The sequence below is a fragment of the Pseudophryne corroboree genome, chromosome 3 (genome assembly GCF_028390025.1).
Source record: "Pseudophryne corroboree isolate aPseCor3 chromosome 3, aPseCor3.hap2, whole genome shotgun sequence".
In the NCBI taxonomy this organism is placed as follows: Eukaryota; Metazoa; Chordata; class Amphibia; order Anura; family Myobatrachidae; genus Pseudophryne; species Pseudophryne corroboree.
Window position 1 is genome coordinate 739,412,169 of NC_086446.1, and position 12,220 is coordinate 739,424,388.

The window sequence follows — 12,220 nt, forward strand, 5'->3', positions numbered from 1 at the left end:
TGCATGGGGTTGGGGTGTAGGATACTAGGAGTGTGCATAGGGTTGGGGTGTAGAGTATTAGGAGTGTGCATGGGGTTGGGGTGTAGGGTATTAGGACTGTGGTTGGGGTGTAGGATACTAGGAGTGTGCATGGGGTTGGGGCGTAGGATATTAGGACTGTGCATGGGGTGTAGTAGGTGTACAGTATTATACCGTACATGTGCAGGCTTGCAGTCTCGGATGCCCGGTGTATCTATAAGGCCAGTGTGAGCACGTTCGGTGTCGTCTCACAGCGGGTGCCCCGGCGCAGAGACCACCTACACGTACACGCCTGCAGGCAGCGAGAGGTGCCGGACCCGGGAGCAGCAAGCATGGGGCGGTGGGTGGAAGGAATGAGATCGCTGGCTGGATGGACGGGGGGTGGAGTAGATGGGACGGGGCAGTCTCATGACTCTCTCCGGGCGGGGCTGCTGCTGCTGCTGCGGGCCGCTGATCCAACTTGTTGGAGCCTCCAGTAAGCAAAGCAAGTGCCAGTCAGTGTGACCGGGGAGGACGAGCAGAGCGGGGAGCTGGCAGCTGGGTGCAGGTAGGGCGACCCCACAGGAGGAGAGACCCCCTTGCAGGGAGCTGGGCCTGGGGTGGGTGCCCCATAGGGAGGCTGCTACACATTAACACCTTGTCTGCCAGGTGGGAGAGAGGGGTGAGAGCAGGGATCCCTAAATGTCTGCAGCTGGCTCTACTGTATATACAGTAAGATGGCAGCTCTGTAGTTGTTACACACTGACTGGCAGCAACGGGTGATAGTTATATACATGTATACAACAGCAGATTATAATTATTGTCACTATTATTATTTTATCTTTATTATTTTGCTTGGCTAGTAACTGTTAAAATGTACTTGTGCAATCTGCTGCTGCAGAACATCTTCCAGCTGTCCTAGTCCAGTATGTTATAGCTTTCATCTATCATCCCATTTTGAAGGAATATATATATATATATATATAATATATATATATATATATATATATATATATATATATATATTTATAATAAAGTACAAAAATTGACACTGTTTATTGTGTATATATTGAAGTCCTTTTCAAATCTGTTACAGTGGTGATATATTGTTTCATGGGCTGCTTTTTCCATCTACCATTAGTCCTTATTGCAGGTTCCCAAGCTCAGCCATCAAGGCACCCTAGCAGGCCAGGCTTTGAGGATATCCATGGTTGGTCACAGATGGTTAAATCAAATTGACTGAAGTACAATTTAATTCACCAGTGTTCAATCAGGATGTAGTAAAGTGACCGGTGGTCATGTTTCCGACCCCTACATCCCACCCGCTCCAAATCCCGTCAGTCGGCATGTTGGCTAACAGGGACTATTTCCACTCGTGGGTGTCCACGACAAAGGGCTTCATTGCGCTCGCCACTCCCTGCCGGCATTCTGCGGCCGGGATCCCAGCGTCGGTAAGCCATACCCAACCCGTTCAATCATGGCTAGCCTTAAAACCTGGTCTGTTAGATTATCTTGAGGACCTAACCTGGGAACGCCTGCCAGTGTATCTGTTGAACTACGTTTGTGTTGATATAATTATGTGTGCACGGAGTGTTCACCTGTGTTAGGATATTGATGTAATGTAAGGAAGGCGTTTGTCGCTATTCCAGGTACAATTAAAGCCCCAATAATTTGCTGATGTACTTAGTACTTTTAACGGTACAAATTTGTAGAAAGTAATGGGCCCTACACACTGCCAAATAACACTGAACGATATGAATGTTCTCGTTCATATCGTTCAGTGTGTTTGCACCAATGATGAACGATGCGCGGCCCACGCACGTTCATCGTTGGTGCCCCGTCGCTTATGCATGCAGGCCAATATGGACAATCTCGTCCATATTAGTATGCAGTGCTATGGAGCCGGGTGATGGGGAGAGTGAAGAAATTTCGCTCCCCCAGTCACCTTCCCCCCGCAGCCAGGTTGCCCGCCGGCCGTTGGGCAGCTTGGTGGCGGGTCGACGTGTGTAGGGCCCATAAGAGTTAAAAGTGTGTCTCTGTCACTGTAAACCCCAGGCTTGCACCACAATCTGCCCTGGTATATTCCCCTATTACACACTGCCATATTGCTATATAAAGCCTGTGACGTGAGGAGTCCTTACCGCATGTCCTACTCTAATAGGAAGTTGCCAAAACGTTGTTTTCTGGCCCAAGTTGTGTCGGCTGCATGTGGCACGCAATTCAATGTTGCACCTATGTTGCGGATTTTCATTTTTCACAGAGGCATCCACAAAAATGTTATTTTTACACAATGCCAGTAGTTCCATGTATGCAATATATACACGCACTGCCGACATCAAGTTGGCTAATTGAATCAACCCCATATGTGCATTATATATTCCTGTGAATGCTTGTAATAGTGTAATTACATGGAGAATTGTGCGTCAGCACTAACGGTAGTAAACTGATAACTTTCATTGTGGTGATAATTAAATGTTTCCGTAATAGCATATGTATAATCTATAAATTAATAGCAGAAGGACGACTTTTATGAGTGACATATTTCTATGATGCCGTTGTCTGATCATATACAAAATGAAAGCTCTTGGTCTGCAGCTTTAATGTTGGCGTTTTAATTGGTTGCTTCGTTTCAGAGTTATTTGGCAAAACGTACGCCTGCCATTTACAATGCTTCACTATTGTGCTCTGGAAAATGTGACAGTTTGTGAACTCTCCCTGTGCACCTGCTAAGTGACCTGGAACATGTGACTTGCCGGGTGGTCTGGAAACTGTGACAGTTATTTGCAGCCTCCCACTGAGCAAGGATTTGTGCGACTTTGTGAAAAGGGGTAAAATGTTCCGCCCAGCAAGCCTTTGCCTGGTTGAAACCGAACACATCAACTAGTCATTAATATTTGATAAATGAAGACTCTCTCTTCTTTCTTTTTTTTTTAAAGTAACAACACATATAAGCACATTTAAAAAAAAAATAACCTTTTTTTTATTTAAAAATGTGTGTTTATTCATCTTGTTAAATAAATTGTGGGACATGTATGAAGGCTAGTGTACACATGCATGCAGGGTCATATTAAGGATTGTGGGAGCCCCGGGGCAACTAACTTGTGGGGGCCCCTACAAATAAAATTGTCAATATGATATGCTGGCGATGTTGTTAAGAGGAGAATTTGCTGGCTGTCAGGATATAGACGCCGGAATCCCGACAGCCATCAATGCCGGCAACTGGAATCCCAGCTCACAGGGCTATTCCCACTTGTGGGTGTCCACAAATTTTTTTTAGCATAGTTCGGTAATGTTTTCGTTAATGTTCCCCCTCATGATCAATGGCCATTAACCTATCAGTAACTGAGCAATAATTACTGTACATATTGTTCCTTTTATACGATGTATTGTACTGTTTTCTGTGTCAGTGGCCTTCTGGCCCAATGACACTGTTTGTAGTATATCCTCATTAGCCCTCCTTTTTCAAAATTTACCATTTCTGCTACACCCAAGCATACTGTAGAAAGCTAGGAGCAGCCATGATCACCCGGAAATTAGTTCCGCTTCGTCAAGGACGTCTTGAAGCCAGCCCACAGCATATCCAACGCGTTTCATCATTTGTGGTGACTTTATCAAGGATGTGTGGTTGCTGCATCTCCCCAAAATATATATTTAGGTGGATGAAGCTTCTGTCATTAATAATCCTGTTGTGCATTTCTCCATTTTCTTCCCCATGTACGCTGTATTTGTACTCTGTAAGGAAAGGGAATATCCATTCTATATATTGCAGTACATTTTAGGTTAGTCAACTACTGTATTTCCAATGTCTCTGGACAGCTCCCACACATATCTTCATAATCAGAACTTATCATAATCATTTCTCTGACGTCCTAGTGGATGCTGGGACTCCGTAAGGACCATGGGGAATAGCGGCTCCGCAGGAGACAGGGCACAAGAATAAAAGCTTTAGGATCAGGTGGTGTGCACTGGCTCCTCCCCCTATGACCCTCCTCCAAGCCTCAGTTAGATTTTTGTGCCCGAACGAGAAGGGTGCAGGCTAGGTGGCTCTCCTGAGCTGCTTAGAATAAAAGTTTAATTTAGGTTTTTTATTTTCAGTGAGTCCTGCTGGCAACAGGCTCACTGCATCGTGGGACTAAGGGGAGAAGAAGCGAACTCACCTGCGTGCAGAGTGGATTGGGCATCTTAGGCTACTGGACATTAGCTCCAGAGGGACGATCACAGGTACAGCCTGGATGGGTCACCGGAGCCGCGCCGCCGTCCCCCTTACAGAGCCAGAAGAGACGAAGAGGTCCGGTGAAATCGGCGGCAGAAGACAATCCTGTCTTCAGACTAAGGTAGCGCACAGCACCGCAGCTGTGCGCCATTGCTCTCAGCACACTTCACACTCCGGTCACTGAGGGTGCAGGGCGCTTGGGGGGGAGCGCCCTGAGACGCAATATAAATGATAATACCTTAGGTGGCAAAAGAATACATCACATATAGCTCCTGGGCTATATGGATGTATTTTAACCCCTGCCATTTTTACACAAAAGAGCGGGAGATAAGGACGTCGTGAAGGGGCGGAGCCTATCTCCTCAGCACACAAGCGCCATTTTCCCTCACAGTTCCGCTGGAAGGACGGCTCCCTGACTCTCCCCTGCAGTCCTGCTTCAGAATCAGGGTAAAAAAGAGAAGGGGGGGCACTATTGGCAGCAAATGACAATATAAACAGCAGCTATAAGGGAATAACACTTATATAAGGTTATCCCTGTATATATATATAGCGCTGGGTGTGTGCTGGCAGACTCTCCCTCTGTCTCTCCAAAGGGCTCGTGGGGTCCTGTCCTCTATCAGAGCATTCCCGGTGTGTGTGCTGTGTGTCGGTACGTGTGTGTCGACATGTATGAGGAGGAAAATGATGTGGAGGCGGAGCAATTGCCTGCGTTAGTGATGTCACCCCCTAGGGAGTCGACACCTGACTGGATGATCGTGTTCAAACAATTAAGTGATAATGTCAACACTTTGCAAAAAACTGTTGACGACATGAGACAGCCGGCAAATCAATTAGTGCCTGTCCAGGCGTCTCAGACACCGTCAGGGGCCCTAAAACGCCCGTTACCTCAGTGGGTCGACACAGACCCAGACACAGATACTGAGTCTAGTGTCGACGGTGATGAGTCGAACGTAATGTCCAGTAGGGCCACACGTTACATGATCACGGCAATGAAGGAAGCATTGCACATTTCTGACACTACAAATACCACTAAGAAGGGTATTATGTGGGGGGTGAAAAAAACTACCAATAGTTTTTCCTGAGTCAGATGAATTGAATGAGGTATGTGATAAAGCGTGGGTTTCTCCCGACAAAAAACTGCTAATTTCTAATAAATTATTGGCACTATATCCTTTCCCATCAGAGGTTAGGACACGTTGGGAAACACCCCCTAGGGTAGATAAGGCGCTCACACGTTTATCTAAACAAGTAGCGTTACCGTCTCCTGATACGGCCACCCTCAAAGAACCAGCTGATAGAAGGCTGGAAAATATCCTAAAAAGTATATACACACATACTGGTGTTATACTGCGACCAGCAATCGCTTCAGCCTGGATGTGCAGTGCTGGAGTCGCGTGGTCGGATTCCCTGACTGAAAATATTGATACCCTGGATAGGGACAATATATTGTTAACTATAGAGCATTTGAAGGATGCATTACTATATATGCGTGATGCACAGAGGGATATTTGCACCCTGGCATCAAGAGTAAGTGCTATGTCCATCTCTGCCAGAAGAACGTTATGGACGCGTCAGTGGTCAGGGGATGCGGATTCCAAACGACATATGGAAGTATTGCCGTATAAAGGGGAGGAGTTATTTGGGGCTGGTCTTTCGGACCTGGTGGCCACGGCAACGGCTGGAAAGTCCACCTTCTTACCCCAGGTCACTTCACATCAACAGAAAAAGACACCGTCTTTTCAAACTCAGTCCTTTCGTTCCCATAAATACAAGCGAGCAAAAGGCCATTCCTTTCTGCCCCGGGGCAGAGGAAGGGGAAAAAGACTGCACCATGCAGCCGCTTCCCAGGATCAGAAGCCTTCCCCTGCTTCTGCCAAGTCTTCAGCATGACGCTGGGGCTTTACAAGCAGACTCAGACTTGGTGGGGGCCCGTCTCAAGAATTTCAACGCGCAGTGGGCTCACTCGCAAGTGGATCCCTGGATTCTACAGGTAGTATCGCAGGGGTACAAACTGGAATTCGAGGCGTTTCCCCCTCGCCGGTTCCTGAAGTCTGCTCTGCCAAAGTCTCCCTCCGACAGGGAGGCAGTTCTGGAAGCCATTCACAAGCTGTATTCCCAGCAGGTGATAATCAAGGTACCCCTCCTACAACAAGGAAAGGGGTATTATTCCACGCTGTTTGTGGTACCGAAGCCGGACGGCTCGGTGAGACCAATTTTAAACCTGAAATCCTTGAACACTTACATAAAAAGGTTCAAATTCAAGATGGAATCACTCGGAGCGGTGATAGCGAACCTGGAAGAAGGGGACTATATGGTGTCTCTGGACATCAAAGATGCTTATCTCCACGTCCCAATCTACCCTTCTCACCAAGGGTATCTCAGGTTTGTAGTACAAGACTGTCATTATCAGTTTCAGACGCTGCCGTTTGGGTTGTCCACGGCACCTCGGGTCTTTACCAAGGTAATGGCCGAAATGATGATTCTTCTTCGAAGAAAAGGCGTATTAATTATCCCTTACTTGGACGATCTCCTGATAAGGGCAAGGTCCAGGGAACAGTTAGAAGTCGGAGTAGCACTATCTCAGATAGTGTTACGTCAGCACGGGTGGATCCTAAATATTCCAAAATCGCAGCTGATTCCAACGACACGTCTTCTGTTCCTAGGAATGATTCTGGACACAGTCCAGAAGAAGGTTTTTCTCCCGGAGGAGAAGGCCAAGGAGTTATCCGAGCTAGTCAGGAACCTCCTAAAACCAGGCCAGGTGTCAGTGCATCAGTGCACGAGGGTCCTGGGAAAAATGGTGGCTTCTTACGAAGCAATTCCATTCGGAAGATTCCATGCATGAACGTTTCAGTGGGATCTACTGGACAAATGGTCCGGTTCGCATCTTCAGATGCAGCAGCGGATAACCCTGTCACCAAAGACAAGGGTGTCCCTCCTGTGGTGGTTGCAGAGTGCTCATCTTCTAGAGGGCCGCAGATTCGGCATTCAGGATTGGATCCTGGTGACCACGGATGCAAGCCTGAGAGGCTGGGGAGCAGTCACACAGGGAAAAAAACTTCCAGGGCTTGTGGTCAAGCATGGAAACATCTCTTCATATAAACATTCTGGAACTACGGGCCATTTACAATGCCCTAAGTCAAGCGAAACCCCTGCTTCAGGGTCAGGCGGTATTGATCCAATCGGACAACATCACGTCAGTCGCCCACGTAAACAGACAGGGCGGCACGAGAAGCAGGAGGGCAATGGCAGAAGCTGCAAGGATTCTTCGCTGGGCGGAAAATCATGTGATAGCTCTGTCAGCAGTGTTCATTCCGGGAGTGGACAACTGGGAAGCAGACTTCCTCAGCAGACACGACCTTCACCCGGGAGAGTGGGGACTTCACCCAGAAGTCTTCCACCTGATTGTAAACCGTTGGGAAAAACCAAAGGTGGACATGATGGCGTCACGTCTAAACAAAAAACTAGACAGATATTGCGCCAGGTCAAGGGACCCTCAGGCAATAGCGGTGGACGCTCTGGTGACACCGTGGGTGTACCAGTCAGTGTATGTGTTCCCTCCTCTGCCTCTCATACCAAAAGTACTGAGAATCATAAGAAGGAGAGGAGTAAGAACGATACTCGTGGTTCCGGATTGGCCAAGAAGGACTTGGTACCCGGAACTTCAAGAGATGCTCACGGACGAACCGTGGCCTCTACCTCTAAGACAGGACCTGCTCCAGCAGGGGCCTTGTCTGTTCCAAGACTTACCGCGGCTGCGTTTGACGGCATGGCGGTTGAACGCCGGATCCTGAAGGAAAAAGGCATTCCAGATGAAGTCATCCCTACCCTGGTCAAAGCCAGGAAGGATGTAACCGCAAAACATTATCACCGCATTTGGCGAAAATATGTTGCGTGGTGTGAGGCCAAGAAGGCCCCTACAGAGGAATTTCAACTGGGTCGTTTCCTCCATTTCCTGCAAACAGGACTGTCTATGGGCCTAAAATTAGGGTCCATTAAGGTTCAAATTTCGGCCCTGTCGATTTTCTTCCAGAAAGAACTGGCTTCAGTACCTGAAGTTCAGACATTTGTAAAAGGGGTACTGCATATACAACCTCCTTTTGTGCCTCCAGTGGCACCTTGGGATCTCAATGTTGTTTTGAGGTTCCTTAAGTCACATTGGTTTGAACCACTCACCACGGTGGACTTAAAATATCTCACATGGAAGGTGACGATGCTGTTAGCCCTGGCTTCAGCCAGGCGTGTGTCAGAATTGGCGGCTTTATCATATAAAAGCCCTTACTTAATTTTTCATTCTGACAGGGCAGAATTGAGGACTCGTCCTCAATTTCTCCCTAAGGTGGTTTCTGCTTTTCACATGAACCAACCTATTGTGGTGCCTGCGGCTACTAGGGACTTGGAGGACTCCAAGTTACTTGACGTTGTCAGGGCCCTGAAAATATATGTTTCCAGGACGGCTGGAGTCAGGAAATCTGACTCGCTGTTTATCCTGTATGCACCCAACAAGCTGGGTGCTCCTGCTTCTAAGCAGACTATTGCTCGTTGGATTTGTAGTACAATTCAGCTTGCACATTCTGTGGCAGGCCTGCCACAGCCAAAATCTGTAAAAGCCCATTCCACAAGGAAAGTGGGCTCATCTTGGGCGGCTGCCCGAGGGGTCTCGGCTTTACAACTTTGCCGAGCAGCTACTTGGTCAGGGGCAAACACGTTTGCTAAATTCTACAAATTTGATACCCTGGCTGAGGAGGACCTGGAGTTCTCTCATTCGGTGCTGCAGAGTCATCCGCACTCTCCCGCCCGTTTGGGAGCTTTGGTATAATCCCCATGGTCCTTACGGAGTCCCAGCATCCACTAGGACGTCAGAGAAAATAAGATTTTACTTACCGATAAATCTATTTCTCGTAGTCCGTAGTGGATGCTGGGCGCCCATCCCAAGTGCGGATTGTCTGCAATACTTGTACATAGTTATTGTTAACTAAATCGGGTTATTGTTGTTGTGAGCCATCTTTTCAGAGGCTCCTTCGTTGTTATCATACTGTTAACTGGGTTCAGATCACAAGTTGTACGGTGTGATTGGTGTGGCTGGTATGAGTCTTACCCGGGATTCAATATCCTTCCTTATTATGTACGCTCGTCCGGGCACAGTATCCTAACTGAGGCTTGGAGGAGGGTCATAGGGGGAGGAGCCAGTGCACACCACCTGATCCTAAAGCTTTTATTCTTGTGCCCTGTCTCCTGCGGAGCCGCTATTCCCCATGGTCCTTACGGAGTCCCAGCATCCACTACGGACTACGAGAAATAGATTTATCGGTAAGTAAAATCTTATTTTCTGTGTCTTTAACAAATGTATAACGCCTTGTAATCTGTTCAGTTTTTCAAGGCAAATACCCCCAAAGCCACATGGCCATTTATAGGACACCAAAGGAATTATATAACACCAGCTGGTGGGGAGGATGTGGCTACATAAAGAACTTGGGGGGAGATTTAGAAAACCTAACGTGCAAAAGTGCAGGTGTTGCTCATATCAACCAGTCAGATTGCAGCTGTCATTGATCTATTACTTTCTATAAAATTATAATCAGAATCTGATATCCCCTTGGTCACAAATAGGGATTTGTTGTGCTCACTACAACCATTAATCCTAAACTGAGGTGCACTGGCGGATTGTACTAGATGAATGTTAGCTAAAATCTGATTGGTTGGTAACAACAGCTTCTCCACTTGTCCAAGATGTACTAAGCCTGAAAAGTGATAAATTTCACAGTGATAAACTGCCAGCCAATCAGCTCCTAACTACCATGTCACTGGCTGTGTTTGAAAAATGACAGTTAGGAGCAGATTGGCTGGTACTTTATCACCGTGATATTTATCACTTTTCAAGGCTTGGTACATCTGGCCCTGTAGGAGAGATTAGTCAAACCTTTAAGAGAGATAAAGCGAGGTTGCCCATAGCAACCAGCTTCTATAATTGATCTAGCACAGCCTACAAAATGAGTCATACCCTTTACACACCGCCTGAGGCGGGTCGCACCTGGGAGGTCACATGATCTCCAAGTGCCGCCCGTACACACACAGTGAATGTGAAATGGTCGCATCAACCCGGCTCCTGTTCACACCGCACAGCGAGCCGGGTTGAACACAAGTTCAACCCTGCTCGCTACCAGGGTTGACATACCAGGTCGCTTGACATGGTATTTTTCCCCTGGCACCTTTCAGACCGCACATGAACACAGGTTATGCGCACTCATGTGCCAATAACCCGTGTTCATAGCTGGCGGTCTTAAAGGGTTATTAGTAACTTTGGGGTCTATTCATGAAGCAGTGAACAGTGTGGAGGAGTTGCCCATGGCAACCAATCAGCCGGGTTTTCTTCGTAAAGTGACCGGGAACCCCAATTAGTGCACCGTGTCGTTTAGCTGCTACGTTTAATTTTATAGACTGCACTTGTTACTTCAATGCTGATTGATTGCTTTGGGAAACTTCTCCACTGGCCCACTTCTCCACTCTTTTCACTGCTTCACAAATTAACCACAGACTATACCCTTAAGGGCCCTACACATTGAGCGATCCGCCGCCGAGCTGCCCGACGGATACAGGCGACCCGGCGACGGAGGGAGTGAAATTAAATGTTTTCACTTTTTCATACTTTACAATCCACGTGGACTACAATTAGGAACAGTAACCTGTGCCGAGCGCAGTGAGGGGACACGGTGCACTAATTGGGGTTCCTGGTCACTTTACGAAGAAAACGACACGAAAAAAAACAAAAAATTAAGTCGTCCTTTTGTGATGTCAGTCTTGTCCATGTCGACCTAATGCTTGTGTTGACCTATTTCAGGTGTCGACCTAGTTACTGTCGACCAATAGAGGTCGACCTAGACACCTTCGACCTACGTGTGGTCGACCCTATGATCCACACCCATATAATACGATTACTAGAGCTACTGCAACATGAATTTAAGGGACAAAGTGGAGCTGCTGCATAAACCCAGTATAGCAGCTTCTTCTTCAAAGTTTGCTGTGTGTGTGCTCGATCAGTGCAGTGGACCAGAGAGCAGCTACCAAGAAGAAGAGACAGGCGCTTGAGAGAATGGGTGCTTAGAAAATGCAGTTCTGTCTCCTCCTGGTCCTATTATATTTATGTAATTATTTATTTATTATGGGATGCTTAACCTTTTCCTGACCACTCATTTATATTAGTTTGATACAGCCTATAGTGTTAATTAACAATAATGTATTTCATACACTGTCCAGTGTATAAAAAGACCAATACTCCCCCAGACTCCCGCACTTGATCCAATGTTCCGTAGTGCGGCAGATTGTGACTAGCATTTGGAAACCCCCCCTTTGTCCCTGACTTCAGATAAATCTTTTCATGTACCTGATTTTATACCCGAGTTTTTTGACACCACTCGTAAATCTAGTACATGCTTCCAGCATAAACGGTGGGAGGGTTTTACTAAACCTGTAATGAGGAAGGGATTATAGTAAGGGATTTCCTGTTGAGTCAATTACCAGCTTCTATCCCTGTGACGTGGCTGTAGTTGTCCTAATGATGATCAGGTGTGACAATTTATTTAATGTTCAGGCACACAGTATAGGTTTCTTCCACTGGCTCCAGGGATGTGAGAAGAGATGAAGCTGTCTGATCACCCAGTGTCCGTCAGCCTGTTACTGCTTGCACGTAAAAATAGAGGCACGTGGCTGATCCTCTCTGCGAGATAATCAGCCTCGTTCTAGAAGGGTTGCAGAGAGGTGACAGTGGGCTAACACAACAGCTGTGCTGCACTCTGTGAGGGCGGATTTGCTGTGTTGTAAATGTGCAGCTACAAAATTTAGTTAATACAAAAATGAGAATATTCACATATGAACTATAAAGGTGAAATACTTTCGTTGGTGTTAGACTGACATTCTATTGCAGCTCTTTCAAAAATATTACCTTCCCAGTCCATTACAGACAGCTGGTCGCTCCCACGTATATAGGACAGTGCCTGAGCAGCGGAGTTTTAA

The 12,220-nt window shown here is 47.0% G+C and overlaps 1 protein-coding gene across 2 annotated transcripts in view; it reads left to right on the forward strand.

Moving 5' to 3' along the window:
- Nucleotides 1-273: 273 nt before the first annotated feature.
- DNMBP (dynamin binding protein) overlaps nt 274-12,220 on the forward strand; it is a 244,984-nt gene continuing 233,037 nt past the window's right edge. The window contains exon 1 of one of the 2 annotated variants that reach the window (XM_063962255.1): nt 274-358. The gene's annotated coding sequence lies outside the window, so the exon portion shown is untranslated. Of the gene's footprint in view, nt 359-457; nt 566-12,220 lie in introns of those variants that run through there. The other variant, XM_063962254.1, reaches the window with a different exon arrangement.